This window comes from Candoia aspera, chromosome 7, assembly GCF_035149785.1.
Source record: "Candoia aspera isolate rCanAsp1 chromosome 7, rCanAsp1.hap2, whole genome shotgun sequence".
Lineage (NCBI taxonomy): Eukaryota > Metazoa > Chordata > Lepidosauria > Squamata > Boidae > Candoia > Candoia aspera.
The window spans coordinates 54,923,656-54,947,134 of NC_086159.1; the positions used below are offsets into that span (position 1 = coordinate 54,923,656).

The 23,479-nt window shown below is 38.8% G+C and overlaps 1 protein-coding gene across 2 annotated transcripts in view; it reads left to right on the plus strand.

The window, feature by feature from the left end:
• Window positions 1-592: 592 nt before the first annotated feature.
• The window catches only part of FOXP2 (forkhead box P2), a 331,388-nt gene continuing 308,501 nt past the window's right edge, over window positions 593-23,479 (plus strand). For both annotated transcript variants that reach the window (XM_063309468.1, XM_063309469.1), the window contains exon 1: window positions 593-679. The gene's annotated coding sequence lies outside the window, so the exon portion shown is untranslated. The remainder of the gene's footprint in view (window positions 680-23,479) is intronic.

A 23,479-nucleotide genomic window follows, 5' to 3' on the forward strand; every position in this document is an offset into this window, starting at 1 on the left:
CATTATTTAGTATTCGGTGGCTTCATGTCAGATGCTACATCTGACCTCTTTGATTTTATGGATTTGTTGACTGCAGATGTTTTTATGTAATTAAAAATAGTTATTTAAATCCACCATTTAATATGCTCCAAAATAACATCTGTATCATTTGTAACTGTTTTTGATAAAAGCCTTATATATTAATAATAATGAACTCTGTCCATGTCAAGGATAAATAATATTGTTTCCATTGTTGATGGAAAAGTGTACGTAAGAACCATAGAAATAAATTTAACATATACTGTATATAATGCATATACTTTAACAATTCTCTCTCCCTCTCTTTCTCTCCCCCCACCCCCCACCAAGTCTTTTGCCTGCTGCATAAACTTCAGGTGTTTCATATTAACAATGTTATAGGGGTGCTATTTATAGTGGGTATTGTGAGATGTCCTATGATGAGTGGCAGGCATTACTCTTTCGCTAGATAACTAGATAGCAAAGTAATGGGACTACTGAATCTGTCATAAAATGAATCAAGGAGATAGTTCACCCACGAGGGTAACACAGAAAGTCACAACCTGTCTTATTTGACTTATTTGACTTTTATTAGGTTGTCTGCAGTGCAGGAGTTGATGATGTGTACAGTCCACTTGAAGGCTGAGAGTTAAAAAGGGTTGCTTTGCTCTAAGAAAGGACTGTAAGTACAATCTGTTGCTCCTAACTTGTGCCTGGTTATTTTTTTTTCCTTCAAAAAAATGCAGGTGAAACTATGTTCTGTTGTGCATTTTTTTCTGTGCATGGAAAAACAAATCTGTAAAAAATAATGTTGCAAGACACTACAGTAAGTCTTAAGTGATATGATCTACATATTTCATTGCTTTTGGCTTTTCATTCCTTTTCCCTGCACCCAACAGATATAAGATTGCTGAAGGCAAGCATAATCTTCCGATCTGAATCAGCTGTTCTCTTTGTTTACTTTTATTCCATCTAGCAGTTATATCATGGGACTAGTTTGGAAGGTTGGTTGTTGAAAGTACTGTGCTGCCAATGATGTGTACTTTTCCTGGGTATCTTTTTAGAAAGATAAAGACACACTTGAGTTGAACTCAACTCCTGGTGACTTCATGTACATACCAAATGTAATTACTTGGCAACAGCAGTTTGTCACTACCTTCTGGAAAGTTTCTTCAACTTCCTGAGATTGCTCAAGAAATTTTGTTCAATTTTGTTCAATTTAAATTTAAAATGCTATTTTTTATATTTTAAGGAAATGGAAGCAGCTAAATGTAAGTCAAAATCCACTGTATACGAGCTTGTGCATTATGCACTGACAAAATGCAAGCTTAAAAAGTTAAAATTATTTTATAACGAGCAAGATGCTTCCTTGGTATATGTAAAAAATAAAACATAATTTCATCTGCTGTTTTCTCTCAAACCCTCCTTGACCTGTGTACTTTCTTTATCTGTTATTAGGATCCCCTTGTAAACAGCCTTGACTTTATTTATTTTTTATTCCCTGTATTGAGTCATTAACCAAATCAGTTTGTTTCCCTCCTTACACCTTTGCCAAAATATGATATTCACTATTATCAAAATTTGATTCTTCTTTTCCATTTGCCTCAAAGTTTCATCTATAGATTTGCAGTCTTGTCTCTGTGGTCTTCTGTTGTTTCATGCTGAATTGTTAATTTATCACACCCTGATAAATACTTTGTATTAACTATCTTTTATATCAGGAAGTCTCCTGCTCCCTCAAGGGATTTGTTTTTTCTCACTTTCTGTCCCATTATGTCTTTTTCTTAATTCAAACTTTTTTTCTCAAAAGGCATTTTTATGAAATGTTTGACAAAGCCTTTACTTTACTTTCTAACATATTTAAACCTAAACATGAAAGGTGAAAGGTCCCCTGTGCAAGCACTGAGTCATGTCTGACTCTTTGGAGGGGACACCACTTTCACAACGTTTTCTTGGCAGACTATAGCAGGGTAGTTTGCCATTGCCTACCTGTGCAACTGAAAAGTCTTGGGTTTTTTTTCCCCTCTACCTCTGTTCTTCAAGTATTGGTTCTCTTGTATTTAATTTTAAATGTAATCTCTTTGAGAGAGCAGCCTGTGAAGTCCCATTGACTGTGTCCTCCAGCATAATAAATAAATAAATTTGTGCTAATACTGAAAAATCAGAGTTCATTTTTGGTATGTTTATGAGAATATGTATAAGGCTTTTGTTAATGAGCTGAAGACCACAGCATTGAATTGAATGTCACTGAGTAATTAAAAAGTAACAAAATGGGTGATTTATACATTTTCTTTCCCATATAATCTGTAAAAATTAAGTCATTTAAGAGCAGTTACGCAGACAGTAATTGGACTATTGCAGGTTTTGGCTTTGGTTACTTCCTGAGGTCTTAGTGAACCAAATATTTATTATGATCTTTGACTAGCCTTTACAGTAGGAAAAGAGAAATAGTAAAAGAGAAATAATGAAATAGCAATTCATTATCAGGGGAAAAAAGAAAACAATAAGACAATAAAACAACAAATCTAATTAAAAGTTTTGCTCAGTTGTATGACTTGAAGATATTTGGCCACCTGGTATGAGTTTAGAATTAGCATCCCTTAAAATGTAATAAACATAAAATTTATTAGTATGACCCTCAAAATTTATAGACGATTGAGGAAATCAAACAACTCTTGGGGCATCATAAAAAAGAACACCGTATGAGGACATGGGCAAGAGCTTCTACCTCCCTTGATCCACAAGGGCAAAGTCTCTATGAATAAGGAGTCCCATGAAATCTTTCCAGCAGCAGTGCTGAAGGGAGGGCATCAAAGCGGGCTCTGGAAAAGGCCCATCCATATTGGCTTAGGTTTAGATTGTATAGATACCCTGCAGTAGAGGGCTTGTGGCTATGTAATATTTGGCGATAGAATTCAGGAGCACTGAATGTCCCTAATTCTTTCTTTTACTGTTGATTTGGCCTTCTCACAGGATAATTGGCCTAAATATTCAGAAGAGAGGCCAAGACTGCAAAGTTCTATACAGATATGGTACCAGTGAGATTGGTAGCTCTCTGACAACAGCAGAGGCATCAGGCTTGTAGGGTCAAACATGATTCTGAGTCCTGAGATTAGAATCCTGGTCCAGGCTGTTCCTTAATACTTGGCACGTTAGCTTCAAGCCTCAAGACGGCATTAGGGGTGCATTTTGGGGTACCGAAAAAAGTCCTACGGAAATTCAATTGAATTGTTTTATAAGTCCTTAGGTTTGTATATGGGCCAAGTTGTATCCCATATAATAGTTGGGCAACTGTTTTAGCTATAAATAGTTTGATTGCTGCTGGAATGTAATTTGCCCTCTGTTGCCTATAAAATTTAGTTATTGCTAGGGTGATCTTTTGGGCAGTATAAGTGGTATAATTTACCTGGCTGTTCATTGCTAGTGGCCTCAAATACTATGCCCAAGTATTTAAAACATTTGACTTGCTCTAATTCATGGGAATCGATTGTCCACTTGTGCCTTTGTCTTTTGTTGGAAAAAAACTAAAACTTTAGCTTTATCATAGTTGATTACTAACTGTTCCTCATTAGAGAAGGATGCCAGGGTTGCTAGTGCCCACTTCATGCCTCCATAAAATAAGGAGAGAAAAACTCCATCGTCAGCATAGAGTAGAATTGGGAGTTGTCTATCAGCTAAAGTAGGGTCATGGATATCAACTCTAAAGAGTTTTAATCAGAGTTGATACATATGTTAAAAAGCAATGGTGCTAAAATACATCCTTGTTTCACTCCCTCAACAGTCTGAATGAAGTCAGAAAGGTTCCCTCCATGGTTACATCTTACTCTAAGGCTGGCTTTATCATATAGCTTATGAATTAGGAGCTGTTTCACAGACTGACTCAGAATCTGAATACAATGTACATTTATTAAAATTCAAACAACAATAAATAGAAGCTCTATATTAAATAAATTGAAACTTATTAATTAATTAATTAATAGGAAACTGAAGATCTATATGGAAATTGGAATACAACAAAATTTGATTAATAAAACTAAGGTAATTAATTCTGAAGTAAATTGATTCTCTAAAGTCAGTAGGAAGAAAAATAATCATTAGCAAACTGGAAATTACATTTAAGGATCAAATCAATTAATGGTGCAGTGCTGAATTATCAACTGGATCAATTTAGTAGAAGTCATTAACTCAAGGCAATCACTGGTAGCTAGGAATGGATTGAACCACGTTGAATCAGAGGCAGAGGAATCTGGTTAACTGATTAGAAAACGGGATTGATCTGTGGTATGACTGTAAGGATTGCCTATTCTAATGGATATCAGACTCATAAGCAGGGTTTCAAAGATATCTGATTTATTGAAGAATAGCATGCAGGATGGCAAAGAAAGCTGAGAATGATGAAAGCATGCCAAATTCAAACTAAAAACCCTCGGTGCAAATGAAATCCCTCCCCCATAGAATCTTCTCAAGTTCACAATCCCAGGTGCTCCTAACGGTTTCTGATGGTCTGTGGGAAAAGGCCTTGAACAGAGAAAATAACCCAAACACATTCCATTGATTTCACATACAGAGCTTGGTACAAGGTCTCACAGCAGCTCCCTCCCAAACAGAAACGTGCGTCAGCGCCATGGCATGTGAAACTTTACGATGTATAAACTACATTGAATCAGTGAACGTGACAATGACAGGAAGAGTTGAAATGAATAACTGAGGTAATGACCGTGGTGATTTTGAAGGAACTGGATAAGTGTACAGAAGCTGAGGCGGAGATTTACTCCTAATTGTTTTGACTATGAAGTCAGATGTCAGTGCTGAAATTACATCACAGTTAAGGTTTTGAAGGCAGATGTATGGCCGTGACGGCTGACGGCTGAGGTGATTTTTAAGGGATTGCCAAATTAAAATGTGATGCACTGGAAGAAGTGGGCGATTGGATGGCATCCATTACTGGTAGACCGGATTTACCAATATCAATAGGATTTTCTGAGTCCAGAAACTGTTCGGGAAGTGCTGAGGTGAATTCGCAAGGCTGCAGATAGGAACGGTTGTCTCCAGGGCCCTTCTGAATCTTCCTGCGGCTTTTATAGTCCGCAAGATTACACCATTGCTGATTGTGATCCAATCGGGCTTCTCATTGCTGATTGATGGTGGCAAGCCTGATTCACTGCCTGTTCTCCTCAGCTGTTCCGCTTCTTCCCATTCGAGGCTTTTCTTGGCTTGTAAGTCTTCCTCTGTTTTTTCCTCTTGGCTTAGTGGTTTTTTGGGGGCTTGGCTTTGCAGTTTTTCCAGGGCTTGGCTTAGTGGTTTTTCCAGGCTGTCCTCTTCACTCTGACTCAGTCTCAATCCTAACACTTTTGTCTATAGAGGATCTGCTCAGAATGTCCCAGAGTCTAATCCTTGAGATATTATCAAATGCTGCCTTGAAATCAATGAAGACTGCATATAGATTCAAGTCAGAATGGTTTGTATATTTGTTTGCCAGATGTTGAAGTACTAGGCAATGGTCTATAGTGGATCATCCTGGTTGAAATCCTGCTTGCTCATGGTCTATTATTCCCTCATGTATTAGCCAGGTTTAGAGTTTGATGAATAGATACCTGGCATACAGTTTACTAATGATGTTCAATAAACTAATTGGCCTATAATTAGCTAGGTCATTCGTATCACCCTTTTTATATAAGGTAACAATTATAACTTCCCCCCAGTCCTCTGGAATTTTAGCTGTGTGGTTAATGTATGAAAAGAAATACGCCAATACAGGGGGCCACATATATTGGTGTATTTGAATTGAATCCAATTTGAATTGGATTTAATTAGTTAAGGGGGATATGGTCACTCCTGGGGGCTTCACCACACTTAAGCTAGTTAATGAGATTTTTAACTTCCTTGCATGTGACTGGGGCCATTATGGTAGTGAGGATAAAGGTACATCCATCACGTAGGTGTTAACATATCGATCACAATAAAAGGCTTGGAAGTGATGTACCCAGGTACTTGATGCTACAATGCAATTTTGTAATGCCATTATTGGAACACCTTGTTATAGTTATAGTATGCCAGAATAGGGAAGGATTTTTGGACTTTGTAGCTTCGATTAGCTGTGACCCATTTTTCTTATCTTGAATTGTTTTCTTTCTGAGCAGAGCCTTATATTGTCTTCTTCCTCCTTTACAATTTGGATGGAATCTGAGGAATTGGTCTTCAGTGTGGTAGCATGAGATTCCAATAAGGCTGCTTTGACAGTGATGCAAGATTTGTCAAACCAACTGTTAAAACGCCATCCCCTCCTGATCGGGTTGGTATTCACCTTGTTACAAAAGGTTGGAACTTAGCTATGAGATCATGAAATACATCAAGTATTTTGCTATCTTGTGGGATGTTTGGATCTGAGTGTGCCCCAAAGTTACAGAGGGTTGAAAAGTATGTACTTCCTTCCTCTGAGTGAAACCATTGGGCTAGTGTATCTTCAAGGGAGCCATTCCATCTGACCCTGTAAGAGCTGCCTCCCATTAGGCATTTAAATGGGCCTTAATTAGATTCCTAATTAGGCCTTGTCTAAATTTGCAGGTGAAAGGGGAAGGTGGTCGCTTCCAGACCAAGGGACTATGCCAGAGTGCTTAAGGTAAGGGGCCAGGTCTCTAGAAATTATTAAGTAATCTATGGTGGATAACTAGTGAGCTGATGAAAATGTATATTGCCTAGGGAAATTGTTTCGGACAGAGTAATTTAACATCTGTAGGTTAAGCTTATTTGTGAGATGTAGCAACCTAAAGCCAGCTAGGTTATATTTTGTATCCTGGAAGGAACTGGGCATAAATGGTGGTTTAATTACTTCTTCAGGAGGACAGGCATTGAAACATTCATTAAGAGTTTCATCATGACGATCGGCTCTTGCATTGAAATCCCCACCTATTAGAATGTATGCACCAGGGAACTTATTCAGGCAAACAGTGAGGAAAGAATCAACCTGATTCCAGATTTGGGTGACTTGTGAATGGAGCTGCTGAGGAGGAAGATAGAAATTAATACACAGTAAGGAAAATTGGTCAAAGACTAACAAAGCTGATGCATTGTTCTTAAACTGAGGTAGTTGTTTTACAATTTGAACATATAAGTTGGAAGTTATAAATAGACCTTGGCCTTCCCTCCCCTCAGGTCTGCCACCTCTGAGGCTAGGCTGTGCAGGGCCTAGCAGAGAAAAGTAGTTGGAGATTGAAAATTCCCCCAACATCCATGTCTCCTGCAAAAAAAAAAAAATCAAATTTGGACAGAAATCCAAGAAAATTGGGGTCTGCTTGCTTTGAGGCCCATCCAGCTATGTTCCAAGAGAGGATGGAGAAATCATTAGCAGGATGTAGTTATCAATTTGCTGGTACTCTTGGGGTGCTGTCTCTGCATAATTGTTCAGGAGGAACAACACTGGGTTGAACAAATTGGTGACTGGGGGAGAAGATAGAGAGCAGAGCTTTTATTGCCAATTAGGGTGGATGGTGTTCTGAGTCTGGGGTAGTTCCATTAGAGATGTTTCATGGACAGAGCAAATAAGACCAGATAGGGGGTCAGAGTCAGAGGATTGACCATGTTCAGGGCTCCTATACAGCGAGTTCACTTGTGAGGAGGAATAGCAAGTTGTAGATGGAGCAGCCAGTGGATGAATAGAATCAGGATCCATACCAGGGAGAACCAGTAGGGATGGGGCTGTAGTTTGACTTGTCTGTTCTTTAGAGTCCAGTCGTAAGGGAGCATCACCTGTGGGCTGATCATCTGGGAAGTTATTGAAGGATTGTCTTACATTGATCAACTTGGTGTTCCCTTCATTTGCCTGAATGCATTTTGGGCTGGACCGCCTTTTTGTTTTTTGGGGGTGTTAAGCACTCAGACAATGAACTGGTCAGCATTTCAACAAGAGGATGGCTGGAGGGCAATAAAGTCTTGAGGGACTTAGTTGCAGCAGTAACTGACTGAAGCATTGATTTAGCTGCCTCAAGTGTGCATATAATTATTTGTTGTTCTTTAGAAAGATTGCCAAACAACTAAGCTAGTTCTTCCTCATCTTCTGTAGAGTTGGCTGATGTCTTTATCTTCCCTTTAATTAAATTGAGGGTGTTATGCTTCCTGTGCTTCTCTGATCCTGACCTTGGAGTTGGTAGAGCTCTCTGCTGTGTAGGTGGTTGCTGGCTGAAATTATAAACTCTGGGGCTTATGCCATCCTCCTCATTTATCAATCATTTATTAACCTGAAACCAATCTTTGTATGATTTCATACCAACTGATTTTGGCACTCAGATTAAAGTGTCTTTTTCACCATACCATGTGAGATAATATTTTATTGCTGCTGACTTTCTTTCACTTCAGTTTTAGACTCCATCTCCTAAAAAAAAGGACATTGATCATAACTATGGCTTCTTACCTCAAATTCAGCACTAAATCACAATGAGTAGAAAACCTACTTTGCTTTAGTTCATGGTTCTGACACTGCCCTCTGATACCAGTTAGAAACTAACATTCTGACAATTTGAACATAGTAGTGTACCTTACTTACGATTTCTGACTAAGATTAATATTACATCAAAACTGAACAAGAATTTAAGAACTTAGGACTGTTTGATATATTAGGAAATAGTCATAGCATTAACAAAGCAGCTGTGTTTTTCAATATATTGCCATATCAAGGGAGAGTTTTCTTTCTCCCTATAATGTTGCTTCATTCTGCTTTGCTTGCGCAGCTCACAGAACAATAGACCTAATGTAGGTTGACGCCTTTGCTAGAGGACTGATTGAAACTTGTGTCTTATAGTTGCTAATGTTCACTGAACCATTTTATTGAAGATAAAGTAAATAAAATAGATTGTTGTATGAGAATTCTCTGAAATCAAATGGAATAATTTGACAGGTTTAAGCCTGTGAAAAAAGCAAAGCATTGAAGCACATAAGAATACTTTATATACACAGAATACCCAAAAAAGTTTTTCACTGTGTGAAATCTTAAAAATACCAGTATTCACATCTAACATTATAATGTTAATAAATGGTATTGGTGATGATTTCCAGTTAATGCCATATGAGACTGAATATGTGCTGACATTTTATTAGCTTACTTAAAAATATAGGATAGTCATCTTTGGCTAAATAGCAAGCACAAGGGCCAAATCACAAATTAGACCTAGAGAAGATCAGTATCCTTCCATATATAACGCATCTTTTCCCAAAAGTATTAGACAATAGGAATGTATAAACATTGAAATAATTTAAATAGAAATATTATCAACTCACATCTATCTTGTAGATGGCATTTTATTGTGGGCATTCCACTCCAGTGAAATAGACACTTTATAAAGATGTGGCATCTGGGTTCATATCTGCCATGAAGAAGCTAGCAACATAGATAGCAAAACATTAACACATATTCTTTGTCTTACACAGCATTACCTGCAAGTTATTTCACCAGGAAATAGCTGTGAAAGTCTATGATTTTGTTTAAAAATATACAGTATAAAAGTGTACACTTGTTTTTTAGTTGCATGTATGAAATTTCAGAAGGAAGTTTACTAGTTCTTCATTTAGTGACATTTGAAGTTACAATGGTGCTGAAAAAGTGACTTAAGACTGGTCCTCGCACTTAACCATTGCAGCATCCCCGCAGTCACATGATCAAAATTCAGGCGCTTGTCAATCAACATGTATTTACAATGGTTGCAGAATCCCAGGGTTGTGTGATCACCATTTGCGACTTCCCAGCTGGCTTCCAACAAGCAAGATCAAATGGGGGAAGCTGGATTTGCTTAACAACCATTGTGATTCACTTTAAGAATGGGACAAAAAGGTTGTAAAATCAGGCATGGTCACATGATGCCTCATTTAATGACCACATCACTTAGCGACTGAAGTTCCGGTCCCAATTGTCATAAGTCAAGGACTTTCAGTACCAGTTTCTCTCTCTCATACACAAACATACAAATATTATAATATATACTAAAGATAGATATAGCAGGTATACTTTCTCCCAATGACCATATAATCCTTCAGGTGGGTTTCAGTCTATGTTCAGTCAGATTTATTCAGAATTCAGAGGATGAATTTATCATACCATTCATTAGCTACCTTAAAAACAGGGGTTGTATGGCTTATTTGGGAGATGCTATTCAGGTTCAGTTCCTTCAACTGGCTAAGCCATTTCCTTTTTCCATAGCTCAGCCAAGTTGCTGATTTGAAGAGTTGAAGACAGAAAACTATTCAAGGGCTACTAAGAAATAATTGGACCCACTGACTACCTGGTGAAGACTATCTTCATTAGTTCCCCAGCATAGAGTGATTCTGAATTTTAGTAAATTTAAAGTCTACCAATTGATGATATGTTTATGACAGTGGAATTAATGAAAACTTCCTCCACTCCGAGATTACCACTGTGCCACTGAGCATTGAAAACTAGACTGTAATGATTGCCCTAGCCCAAATACTCAGACTCACAAGAGGCTGCTATATGAAATCTGATTTATTAAGGAACTAGAAGCAAATACAGAGAAAGCTGAGAATGAGCAAAAGCGCACCAAATACAAACTTAAACCCTTGGTACAAACGTATCCCGCCTCCCTCGTAACAGCCCCGCCCGGCACAGGTGCAAGCAATCGTCAGAGTTGCTAGCCTGGGAAAGTAACCTTGAGCGCAGTAGATAACACAAATACATTCCAGAGCAAAGCCAAAACATAAGTACTCCCATCCTCCGGAGAAAGATGAAACATGCAACCTGCTAATGACATGCGAAACGTTACGATGTATCAAAGACATCGAAACGGCGAACATGACATAGACCCAGTTGTGTCTTGCCAAATGAATGAGGCTAGACATCAGTTAAGATAGACACATAGACATACATCTTGAGCTACTTACAACAACAGGGCAATCTCAATATTAAGTTGTTTTCTACATTAGTTTGAATGATTTTAGCATCATCTTAATGCCAGTCCAGCTATCTTAGGAAAGGACTCTGTTCTGTACCCATTCTTTCTATGTCTGAATGTCATCCCTTCATCCTAGCCTTGATTTTTTGCAATGCTTTAAAGTAGCAATGCAGTATTAGAAATGCTTCAGTTTCCTTAGCAGTTTGGATTGATGGAAAAACTATTACTCATCTAAAGCTTACTCATTGTGCATGAGGAAGAAAACTGCTTAAAGCAGTGTTTCTCAGATATTAGAGAGCCAGTTTGGTCTAGTGGTTAAGGCAACAGGCTAGAAACCAGGAGACACAGAGTTCTAGTCCCGTTTTAGGCGTGAAAACCGGCTGGGTGACCTTGGGCCAGTCACACTCTCTCAGCCCAACTCACCTCACAGGGTTGTTGTTGTGGGGAAAGTAGGTGGAGAAAGGAGTATTTGATATGATCGCCACCTTGAGTTATTATTATTTATAAAAATAATAAAGGTGGGATAGAAAATAAATTAAATAAAAATAAATAAAATTAGAAAACTACTGGGTCATTTACCCACCATAAACCTTAAAAAAATAAATTTTTGGTGTGGGGGCATCTTCCAGTCAAGAAAAACTAATTTTATATAGTCCAATATTGTTATGGAAACTATAGTTATATTATGTCAAACCATAATTTTTGGAGGCAAAGTTAGTAGAGAGTTCCAAGATAGGGAAATTGTAGCTGATCAGTTCAGCCCAGCTTTAAATTATCTTATTCTCAAATCTTCTGAAAAATAATTAACTAGATCCATGTACTATGAAATTTTAAAAGAGCATTGCTGTTCTTCAAAATACAGTTACCTGACTAGCAAAGAACAGTTACCCATTTGTATAAGTTGACCATTTAGAGAGCAGCAGTTAACACATTTTTTTTCTTTAATGAGAAAATACTAACATATGAGATCATATGGTTTCAACTCTTTACAAAACATTGAAGGTCACAAACAGTGTTTAGTACACATTTACTTGTTTTGTGCTCAAAATTGTTTTACAGTTGATTTCTAATATATGCATACTTAAGTACTTCTGAAATATTTGACTTATTTTATTTGGAGAAATATACTAAAGTATTAATAATATGTCAATAGTAAGGCTGTCCTCTGAGTTAGCACACGCTGAACCCATTGTGAAATTGTCTGACTCAGTCAATTCAGGACTAAGATGCCAAAACTTGTCCTTTCCCAATTCAAAATCCTTTGTGGGCTTTGCCTCTAATATGTAATTCAGAAGCATGTTTTCTTTCTTTTTCAGAAAGATAGAGAAAAAAAATGGTGTGCATGTTAGCATATTAGGAAGTGTGGTTAGTGAGACTGAGGATGGGATAGAGTGTCTCCATTCTGTGAATCTCTGATTTAATTTTCCTGCTAATATTTTATCTGATTTAAAAATAAAATGCTGTATGTTCCATAAAACATTTACGTTTTCTCATTCTAATATGACAGCAGAGCTCCATTTTTCTTAAAGAACATTTTGGAATTGGGAATATATTGGGAGAAGCTGCCTTGCATCCACACCTACCCCCTTCCAGCCAACCCAAGTTGGATCTGGCTATTTTTGAAGTTGAGAACGTGGCCATGAAGCAGGTCTGGTGGTTCTTGCAGTCCTAGGTAATAAGTAAGAAGCTTCCAGTTCATGAAGGAGGAAGTACATATATGTCCATTAACTAAATGGAGCTAATATTTAAATCTGGGGTGGGGGGGCAGATAATGAAAATGTAAGGTTGTCAAATAACATATGTCTCATATTTTTCTTTTCTTTAAAAGAATCTCATTCTTGGTGCTTTATTGTAACTATATTGCAATCTTGGTTCAATTACTCAGTACTTGTACAGTTTACATTGTTGTGGGTTGATCATTTCTCTTCGTCTAAGGCAGTGTTTCTCAGTCTCAGCAGCTTTAAGATATATGTGGATTTCAACTCCCAGAATTCATGAGTGCTGGCTGGGGAAATTCTGGGAGTTGAAGTCCACACATTTTAAAGTTGCTGAGGTTGAGAAACACTGATCTAAGGAGAGTGTTAGTAGAGTGAGCTATGTCTACAAGCAACTACTCCTCTAGAGACAATACTGTAGCTATAGGAGATGAAAGCAAAAAAGCAGTGTTTTGTATGTATTTATGGTAACAATGGAAAAATTGAAAATATTTTTACATTTGTTTAAGATGCATTTATTATTGCTGATTATAAGGTAAATTATTTATTGTACAGTTAATGTAAGACATTTTTTTTAAAAAGTGGGCTTGACCTCATTTGACTTTTCTGACATTCCATCAGTTAAAAGGTTTATAAGGTGCTTAATTACCAAATGGTGTGATCATTATTCATCTCATTGTTTGTTCTATAATATCAAGTGAATTGCCTCCCTGGAGTGCACTGTATTCACAGATCAATAGATATAGTAAGAGTTTGAAGGAGAGCTTTAAACATTCATAGAAGGGAAAGGAAAACATACCCTAGTCAGAGGCTTATACAGATATATGTTATCAGTTAAAATTTTTTTGCTTACTTCCAAGCAACATACACTATTCTTACTGGTTTTAGTTTTTCATCATCATTTTAAAATGATTTTGTTGATAATTTTCATCATAGAATTTTTTAAAAATATTTTACTGTTTTGCATTCTAAAATATCACATGAATTACACAAACTGAAATATATGTATGTGTGTGTCTGTGTGTGTATATGTCCAGCCTTAATATTAAATGTATCACACTAACCATGTGATATAAAATTGTTCCTGTTGCTTTCTTCCCACATGTGCGTAGTCTGTCTTACCCACCAACCTTTCACTGACATTTACTTACTGTGTGCAAGTGGCATCTCGTTCATACTTAGCATGAGCACCCAGTTCCTCTCTCACTCCAACCCCTGTGTGGGCTCACATTCTGTATCTCTCTTCCATGAACATTCTATTTTAGGCTCTGGCATATTCTTCTTACCCCCACATTTTATCCTTTCGTATTTGGGGAAAAAAATATTGGAAATGGGACACATTGGGACACACTTTGGGACATTAGCTTTAAGGCAAAGCAAAACTGTGCTACATCTACCTGAAAATTGGTCAGATCTGTAAAACAGAACTCACAGATTGCTGCAAACAATCTGTTAAAAAGTTAAGCTGATAATGGAGTAGCTGTAGAAGGTCAACAGTATGGTATTGCTTACACAACAGTGATTTGTGTGACAGAATTATCAGAAGAAACAAATGTCTCAGAGACAGTAAAGAAAAAAGGCTGGATTATTTCAGCAAAGCAACATTGTGAAATATACCTGCAAATTAGCTCTGAAATGCTTATGTGAAATATAAAGGTTTTGGAATGGCATTCACAGTCTCAGACTTGAATATTATCAAAAATCTGTGAAGAGATCTCAGACATGCTGTATATGCAGGGAGACCTAAAATATTTCTGAACTGGAAAATTTCTTCAGGGAAGAGTGGAAAAGTATTCCAAAAGAAATATTATCTACCTTTGGAAGTTATTTATGCCTAAAAAGGGATTAAAAAATGCTAACTGAAAGGATGTCCAGACCTGCCATATTCAGTGTTTCTTATTTTTAATCTGTAAACACCTATATATAAATAGTAGGTATGAATTCAGATTTGTTGAAATATGTCATGTTTAACTTTGTACCATGTAGAGTTTGTGCCAGTTTCTGTTTACTTTAGAGATTCATTGAAGATACATTTTGGCCAGGACCCAAAGTTTTGTATCCAACTTTATAGTGGGAGAACAATAACTGTACAACATAAAAGAAAGGGGTAAACTTCTCTCGCACAGATTTTTGGGGTGTATGAATAGACCAGCCATGTGCCCAACAAAAATGGGTGCTGTCATCAAGGAAATACAATTTTCAGATATTTATTTACTCAAAATATTTCTGATCCACAATGTTAATAGTTAAATGCCTATATTTGTCTTGGCTGAAAATGTGAAGAAATCTTTCTGCTTGTCAGGAGGAAAAGAATGGGACCTTATTTGAAAGGTGACAGTGTTTTGGGGGGAGGGTTTTGTTGCAGAATGCTGGGAAAGCCTTTAGCCCAGGAGAGGTCAAAAAAGTCACACACCAAGCATTTCTATAAAAATAATTTATTTACAGAAAACAAAAACAAAAGCAAAACATTTAAAGGACCTAGCTCCCTTTTTGGAGCAAGCCTTGCTGAGCTACATTTCCAGCAGAGAGAAAAAGAAGAAGTGAGAAGACAAGTCCGGGCAGGTCCTCCCCCCAGGCTATTTTGCATGAAGCACGTGAGAGGAGACAATCACTTGCAACCTTTTCACCCAGCCAAATGATTAGGTATAAAAGTAGCTTAATCTGTTAGTAGGGAAACCTTAACACTCCTTTTTACACTACAGATTAAGATGCAAACCAATCTTCTCTGACTTTATATGTCTTTCCATTCACATTACCATTATCTCCCCTTTGGTTTAACAGAAAGTTACCATTTTTCTTCCTGTGTTTTTCCAAACCTAGGTAATTGGTCACAACTCCAAGGCTTTTTAATATGAAATGGCTTTTTATGCAGGCTTCAAAATCAAGCCTTTGTTTTTCTGTTGATGTGAATAGCAGCAAATCATCAACATAAATGCACAGATACATACAGCCTTGTTTGTCCTTCTTCATATATACACAGGGATCTGCTTTTCCTTTTTCAAAACCAAAATTCTGCAGTTTTTCATCTACTTTTTGGTTCCAGGATCTAGCAGCTTGTTTTAACCCATAGACTGACTTCTGCAGTTCACAGACTAGATTCTCCCCTTTTTCATAGCCAGGGGGTTGCTGCATGTATAATCTGTGGTCTAAATCACCATAGAGAAATGCAGTTTGAATGTCATAGTGGTTAACTGACATTCCCTTGAGTGCAGCAACTTTTAACAGTAATCTAATTGATTCACCTTTAGTAACTGGTGCAAAAGTCTTGTCAAAGTCTAAATCTTTCCTTTGAGTGAACCCTTTTGCAACCAACCTTGCTTTATATTTTTGGATTTTGCCATCAGCATCCCTTTTCAGTTTGAAAACCCACCTACAACCCAGACAGCGTTCATTGGGAGGTAGATTTACCAGTTTCCATGTTTTATTTTCTTTCAAGGATGCTAATTCCTGTTGCATGGCAGAATGCCAATTTTGTGCAATCTCAGGTGGTAAAGCATTCACTTGTTCTAAAGACTCAGGTTCTGTGAATATGTGAAAAGCCTTTACTGTTTCAGCCTGAAAACGTGATGGAGGAACACCTTTATTACTCCTCTGAGATCTGCGAGGTAATACAGGGCTTAAATTTTGACTCCTATCACTTTCCTGAGAAGCATCCATCTCATCAGACAGATCTTCAATTTGCTTTTCTGATTTAATGTCCTCATCAGGCAAAAGATCACCATCAGCAAGTCCTTGCTCTTCTCTTGTGGTGGTCAGTTCAATTGGAGAGCTAGAATTTAATCTCCCCCAGTTTTGTTCAGCAAAAGAAGCGCTTTTGCTAATTATTAATTTCTCTCCCATTATGAACCTGTAGCTCCTCTGGCTTTGTTCATAGCCAACAAAGATGGCTTTCTTTGTTGTGGGGCCTCCTTTCCTTCTCTGCTGTTTTGGAATGTGAACCCAAGCAGTGCTACCAAACACTCTAAGATGGCTTACCTTTGGTTTCACACCATAAAACAAATGGAATGGAGTGTCCTGAATCATAGAGTTATACAACCTGTTCTGAACATAACAAGCAGTCGATAAAGCTTCTCCCCAGTACTTAAAACATAATCGTGAATCTTTTAACATGCATTCCATCGCATTTTGCAAGGTTCTGCCCTTTCTTTCAGCAACACCATTTTGCTGAGGGGTGTACGGGTTAGAAAGAATTTGTTCTATCCCTTTTTCCACTAGGAACCTTCTGAATTTGTGAGAAAGGTATTCTCCTCCTCTATCACATTGGAGTGCAGATACAGGCCTAGGGAATTTTCCATTTGCCCATGTCACAAAACCTTTAAATTTCTCAAATGCCTCATCTTTATGTTTTAAGATGTAGATAAATGTGTATCTTGAGAAATCATCAATGATGGTCATTGCATACCTTGCTTGTCCAAGACTTGGAGCAAAAGGACCAATAATATCAGAGTGTACAATTTCCAAAGGTCTAGTTGTAACTCTGTCACTGTGCTTACTCACAGGAGCTTTTAGTGTTTTGCATTCTTTGCAAACTACACAATCTAAGTATTTATCACAGGGTTTTATCTTTAGGTCAGCACACAGCTGTGGCTTTTGTGCTATATACTTGTAATTAGCATGACCAAGTCTCCTGTGCATCAGGTGTACACATTGGTCATGATATGGTGTGTTGCCAACTGCAGCCTTGCAGCTTGGCTTCCTTGCATTTTGCACAATGTACAAGGAGTCTTTTAACATACCAGTAGCACACAATTTCCCATTTTTACGTATCTCACAACCATTTTTCTTAAATGTTATGATATACCCTGTTGCAGCCAATTGTGCCACAGATAAAAGGTTTGATTGTAAATTTGGCACATACAACACACCTTTTACAGTTTCTCCTAAGCAGGATAAATACAAGTCACCTTGTCCCATAATTTTGGTGACAGACCCATCAGCCAAAGATACACTTTGTCTTTCAGTTTTAGACAGTGACACAAAAGAGCTTTTACAATTACATAAATGACAACTGGCCCCAGAATCTAACACCCATACATCAGAATTACCCTTCTCAGCAACCTGTGCAATTTGGGTTGTCTGAAGAGCCTTCTTCTGTGTTGCCCTTGTGTTCTTCTTCTCTGTCTTTCTACTCTTGGGTCTCATGGCACAGTCTCTTTGCAAATGTCCAGCTGAACCACAAGTGAAGCATCGCTGGCTGGCTAGTGCTGTGGCCTCAGGTTCCTTTCCCTTCTTTTCCCTCATTTTCTGGTCTTGCAGCTTTCCAGAAGAGATGGGGGGGGATCTTTCCTCTCTCTTCTCCCATTCAGCGAGTAAGCGCTGTATAACATACGATGGGGTGAGGTCTGCTTCAGGCATAGCCTCCAGGGTACAAATCAGCGTGTCCCACGTTTCATTTAGTGAGGACAGGAGGATATAGGATTTTGTGAGAGGTGTAAATTCCATTCCTCTCTCCTGCAACTCAACAAACAGCTGCTGAATATAATGCAGGTGCTCAGGAAGGCTTTCTCCTTCTGCAAGGTAGGCTCTGTACAGCTTTTTCGTCAGAGTAACTTTACTCCCTGCTGTTGCCTTTACATATAAGTCTCTCAAAGCGTCCCAAAGTTGCTTTGCAGACTGCATGCCTCGCACGTGGACTAGCTGATTGTCCTCAACTCCCAAGATAATGGTGGCTCTAGCCCGCTCATCCTGTCTCAGCCATTCAGCATTGGGATTTTGGGGGGATTGCTCACCAATTGGCAGCCAAAGATCCTCTCTGCGAAGATACATTTCCATCTTCAGGGCCCAATTCAAATAGTTGGTCTCTGATAGGCGCTCCAGAGGCATTGCTGTGGGCTGGGAGGTAGCCATGGCTTCTTCCTTCTTTTGCAAGTCACCTCAGCTAGCTTCTAAGTCCTGCAGACCGGCAGTTACTGGAAAATCTCCAGGTGGCTCCAAAGAAAATCTTCACAGGTCTTTGCTACCTGCCTTTAAATTGTGCATGAGGTGTGGAGCTGACCTCTCTTTTCTCTCTGGGTTTTACTGCGTTGTTTACTGGGCCCATAACCTGTTGCAGAATGCTGGGAAAGCCTTTAGCCCAGGAGAGGTCAAAAAAGTCACACACCAAGCATTTCTATAAAAATAATTTATTTACAGAAAACAAAAACAAAAGCAAAACATTTAAAGGACCTAGCTCCCTTTTTGGAGCAAGCCTTGCTGAGCTACATTTCCAGCAGAGAGAAAAAGAAGAAGTGAGAAGACAAGTCCGGGCAGGTCCTCCCCCCAGGCTATTTTGCATGAAGCACGTGAGAGGAGACAATCACTTGCAACCTTTTCACCCAGCCAAATGATTAGGTATAAAAGTAGCTTAATCTGTTAGTAGGGAAACCTTAACAGGTTTGTACTTAACTGAACACTGTCATGTGTATGAAGATAGCTGTTGGGCACAATCACTCATAATGCTTAAGAGAGCATTGAGGGTAGAGCTAGATTTTAGCGATGTTGGAATAATTGTGAATGTTTTCTGTGATTGATTGATTGATTATGTGCCATTAAGTCAGTGTCGACTCTTAGTGACCTCATAGATAGATTTTCTCCTTGACAATCTGTCATGAGTACTGATGGTGAGCAGGAGGGGTATTGACTATTCTAAAGCCTTTGACTGTGTGGACCATAACAAATTGTGGCAAGTTCTTAGTGGTATGGGGATACCAAGTCATCTTGGCTGCCTCCTGAAGAATCTGTATAACGACCAAGTAGCAACAGTAAGAACAGATCACGGAACAACAGACTGGTTTACGATTGGGAAAGGAGTACGGCAGGGCTGTATCCTCTCACCCTACCTATTCAACTTGTATGCAGAACACATCATGCGACAAGCTGGCCTTGAGGAATCCAAGGCTGGAGTTAAAATCTCTGGAAGAAACATTAACAATCTCAGATATGCAGATGATACCACTTCGATGGCTGAAAGTGAAGAGGAACTGAGGAGCCTTATGATGAAGGTGAAAGAAGAAAGTGCAAAAGCTTCCTTTCCTTTCTTTTCCCTCGTTTTCTGGTACTGCAGCTTTCCAGAAGAGATGATGGGGATCTTTCCTCTCTCTTCTCCCATTCAGCGAGTAAGCGCTATGTAACATACAATGGGGTGAGGTCTGCTTCAGGCATAGCCTCCAGGGTACAAATCAGTGTGTCCCACATTTCATTCAGTGAGGACAGAAGGATATAGGATTTTGTGAGAGGTGTAAATTCCATTCCTCTCTCCTGCAACTCAACAAACAGCTGCTGAATATAATGCAGGTGCTCAGGAAGGCTATCTCCTTCTGCAAGGTAGGCTTTGTACAGCTTTTTTGTCAGGGTAACTTTACTCCCTGCTGTTGCCTTTACATACAAGTCTCTCAAAGCGTCCCAAAGTTGCTTTGCAGACTGCATACCTTGCACGTGGACTAGCTGATTGTCCTCAACTCCCAAGATAATGGTGGCTCTAGCCCACTCATCCTGTCTCAACCATTCAGCACGGGGATTTTGGGGGGTTTGCTCACCAATTGGCAGCCAAAGATTCTCTCTGCAAAGATACATCTCCATCTTCAGGGCCCAATTCAAATAGTTGGTCTCTGATAGGTGCTCCAGAGGCATTGCTGTGGGCTGGGAGGTAGCCATGGCTTCTTCCTTCTTTTGCAAGTCACCTCAGCTGGCTTCTTTGTCCTGTAGACCGGCAATTGCTGGAAAATCTTCAGGTGGCTCCAAAGAAAATCTTCACAGGTCTTTGCTACCTGCCATTAAATTGTGCATGAGGTGTGGAGCTGATCTCCCTATTCTCTCTGGGTTTTACTGGGTTTACTGGGCTGCTTACTGGGCCCATAACCTGTTAGCAGATTGATAGGAAGCCTTTGGCCCAGGAGAGATCAGAAAAGCCACACACCAGGCATTTCTATAAAAATAATTTTTATTTACAGAAAGCAAACGTATTTAAAAATTTCTGCATTCTTAGAGGCTATTACGTAAAACTCTGTGACAAATACTTAGACTGCGTAGTTTGCAAAGAATGCAAAACACTAAAAGCTCTTGTGAGTAAGCACAGTGACAGAGTTACAACTAGACCTTTGGAAATCGTACACTCTGACATTATTGGTCCTTTTACTCCAAGTCTTGGACAAGCAAGGTATGCAATGACCATCGCTGATGATTTCTCAAGATACACATTTATCTACATCTTAAAACATAAAGATGAGGCATTTGAGAAATTTAAAAGTTTTGTGACATGGGCAAGTGGAAAATTCCCTAGGCCTGCATCTGCACTCCAATGTGATAGAGGAGGAGAGTACCTTTCTCACAAATTCAAAAGGTTTCTAGTGGAAAAGGGGATAGAACAAATTCTTTCTAACCCTTACACCCCTCAGCAAAATGGTGTTGCTGAAAGAAAGGGCAGAACCTTGCAAAATGCGATGGAATGCATGCTTAAAGATTCACATTTATCTTTTAAGTATTGGGGAGAGGCAATACCTACTGCCTGTTATGTACAAAACAGATTGTATAACTCTGTGATTCAGGACACTCCATTCCATTTGTTTTATGGTGTGAAACCAAAGGTAAACCATCTTAGAGTGTTTGGTAGCACTGCTTGGGTTCATATTCCAAAACAACAGAGAAGGAAAGGAGGCCCCACAGCAAAGAAAGCCATTTTTCTTGGCTATGAACAAAGCCAGAGGAGCTACAGGTTCACAGTGGGAGAGAAATTGATAATTAGCAAAAGCACTTCTTTTGCTGAACAGAACTGGGGGAGATTAAATTCTAGGTCTCCAGTTGATCTGACCACCACAAGAGGACTTGCTGATGGTGATCTTTTGACTGATGAGGACATTAAACTAGAAAAGCAAACTGAAGATCTTTCTGATGAGACAGATGCTTCTCAGGAAAGTGATAGGAGTCAAAATTTAAGCCCTGTATTACCTCGCAGATCTCAGAGAAGTAATAAAGGCGTTCATCATGTTTTCAGGCTGAAACAGTAAAGGCTTTTAACATATTCACAGAACCTGATTCTTTAGAACAAGTGAATGCTTTACCACCCGAGATTGCACAAAATTGGCATTCTGCCATGCAATAGGAATTAGCATCCTTGAAAGAAAATAAAACATGGAAACTGGTAAATCTACCTCCCAATGAACGCTGTCTAGGTTGCAGGTGGGTTTTCAAACTGAAAAGGGATGCTGATGGCAAAATCCAAAAATATAAAGCAAGGTTAGTTGCAAAAGGGTTCACTCAAAGGAAAGATTTAGACTTTGACAAGACTTGCATCAGTTACTAAAGGTGAATCAATTAGATTACTGTTAAAAATTGCTGCACTCAAAGGAATGTCAGTTCACCACTATGACATTCAAACTGCATTTCTCTTTGGTGATTTAGACCACAGATTATACATGCAGCAACCCCCTGGCTATGAAAAAGGGGAGAATCTGGTCTGTGAACTGCAGAAGTCAATCTATGGGTTAAAACAAGCTGCTAGATCCTGGAACCAAAAAATTAGATGAAAAACTGCAGAATTTTGGTTTTGAAGAAGGAAAAGCAGATCCATCTGTATGTATGAAGAAAGACAAACAAGACTGTATGTATCTCTGCATTTATGTTGATGATTTGCTGCTGTTCACACCAACAGAAAAACAAAGGCTTGATTTTGAAGCCTGCATGAAAAGCCATTTCACATTAAAAAGCCTTGGAACTGTAACAACCTAGGTTTGGAAATACACAGGAAGAAGGATGGTAGCTTTCTGTTAAACCAAAGGGGAGATAACGTTAAAATATTGTGAATGAAAAGACATACAGGGTTGTCAAAATTGGTTTGCATCTTATTCTGTAGTATAAAATGGGGAGTGTTAATATGTTTTCTACTACAGATTAAGGTTACTATGGTAACTAATTATTTTCGCTGGGTGAAGAGGTTGAATTTAATTGTCCTCTTTTCGGATGTTAATTTTTGCACCTGGGGAAAAGAACTTGCCTGGACTTGTTTTAGTTTGTTTCCCTTCTGTGTAGGCATGTAGAGAGTTAAGCAGCTCTCACTGAGAGCCTGTAAGAATGCAGAAGCTTTTAAATACGTTTGCTTTCTGTAAATAAAAATTATTTTTATAGAAATGCCTGGTGTATGACTTTTCTGATCTCTCCTGGGCCAAAGGCTTCCTAGCAATCTACTAACAGTTTTCCTTTGAAGAATTTCCATCATTGCCCAGTTCCCATGGGAGCTTGGAGGGAGAGATGGACTCTCATGAGACCTCTGGAAGGGAGGGTTGCTGAAATGGAATGTGAATCTGGAGGGGAGGGTGATGTCATGAGTACTGATGGTGAGCAGGATGGGGCCCTTATCCAGGGGGGAAAACGCATGCGTAGTACTGAGGAATTAAGCAGCCATTCAAAGAGACACAGATCAGACCCTCCTTATCTTTTGGGGTTTATCTGTCTGGGTTTTTCCCATCCTTCTTCAGTTTGTTAGGATTTTCTGTCTAATGTAGCAGTAATAAAACACTAGAGACCTATTCCTTTTCTCAGCGTGGTTCCTGGCTGTTAGGACACAATCTGTCCCTAATCCAGTCTTTCAGGTCTTCCAAGAGTGCACTCCTCAACCACTGTAACAGAGTCCATCCACTTTGCTCCTGGTCGTTGTCTTCTTTTCCCTTCCATTTTTCCGAGTACTGAAGCCTTCCCCAGAAAGCTAGGTCCTCACATAATATGTCTGAGGTAGTATAATTTGAGACTGGTCATTTGGTTTCTAGTGAGAACTTTGTGTTTATTTGTTTGACGATACACTTGTTTGTTTTCTTGGCTGTCCATAGTATTCTCAGGAGGCCTCTCCAACACCAAAGTTCGACTTCCGGATGAATGCCTCCCACTTGCAATGTCTTGTAACAA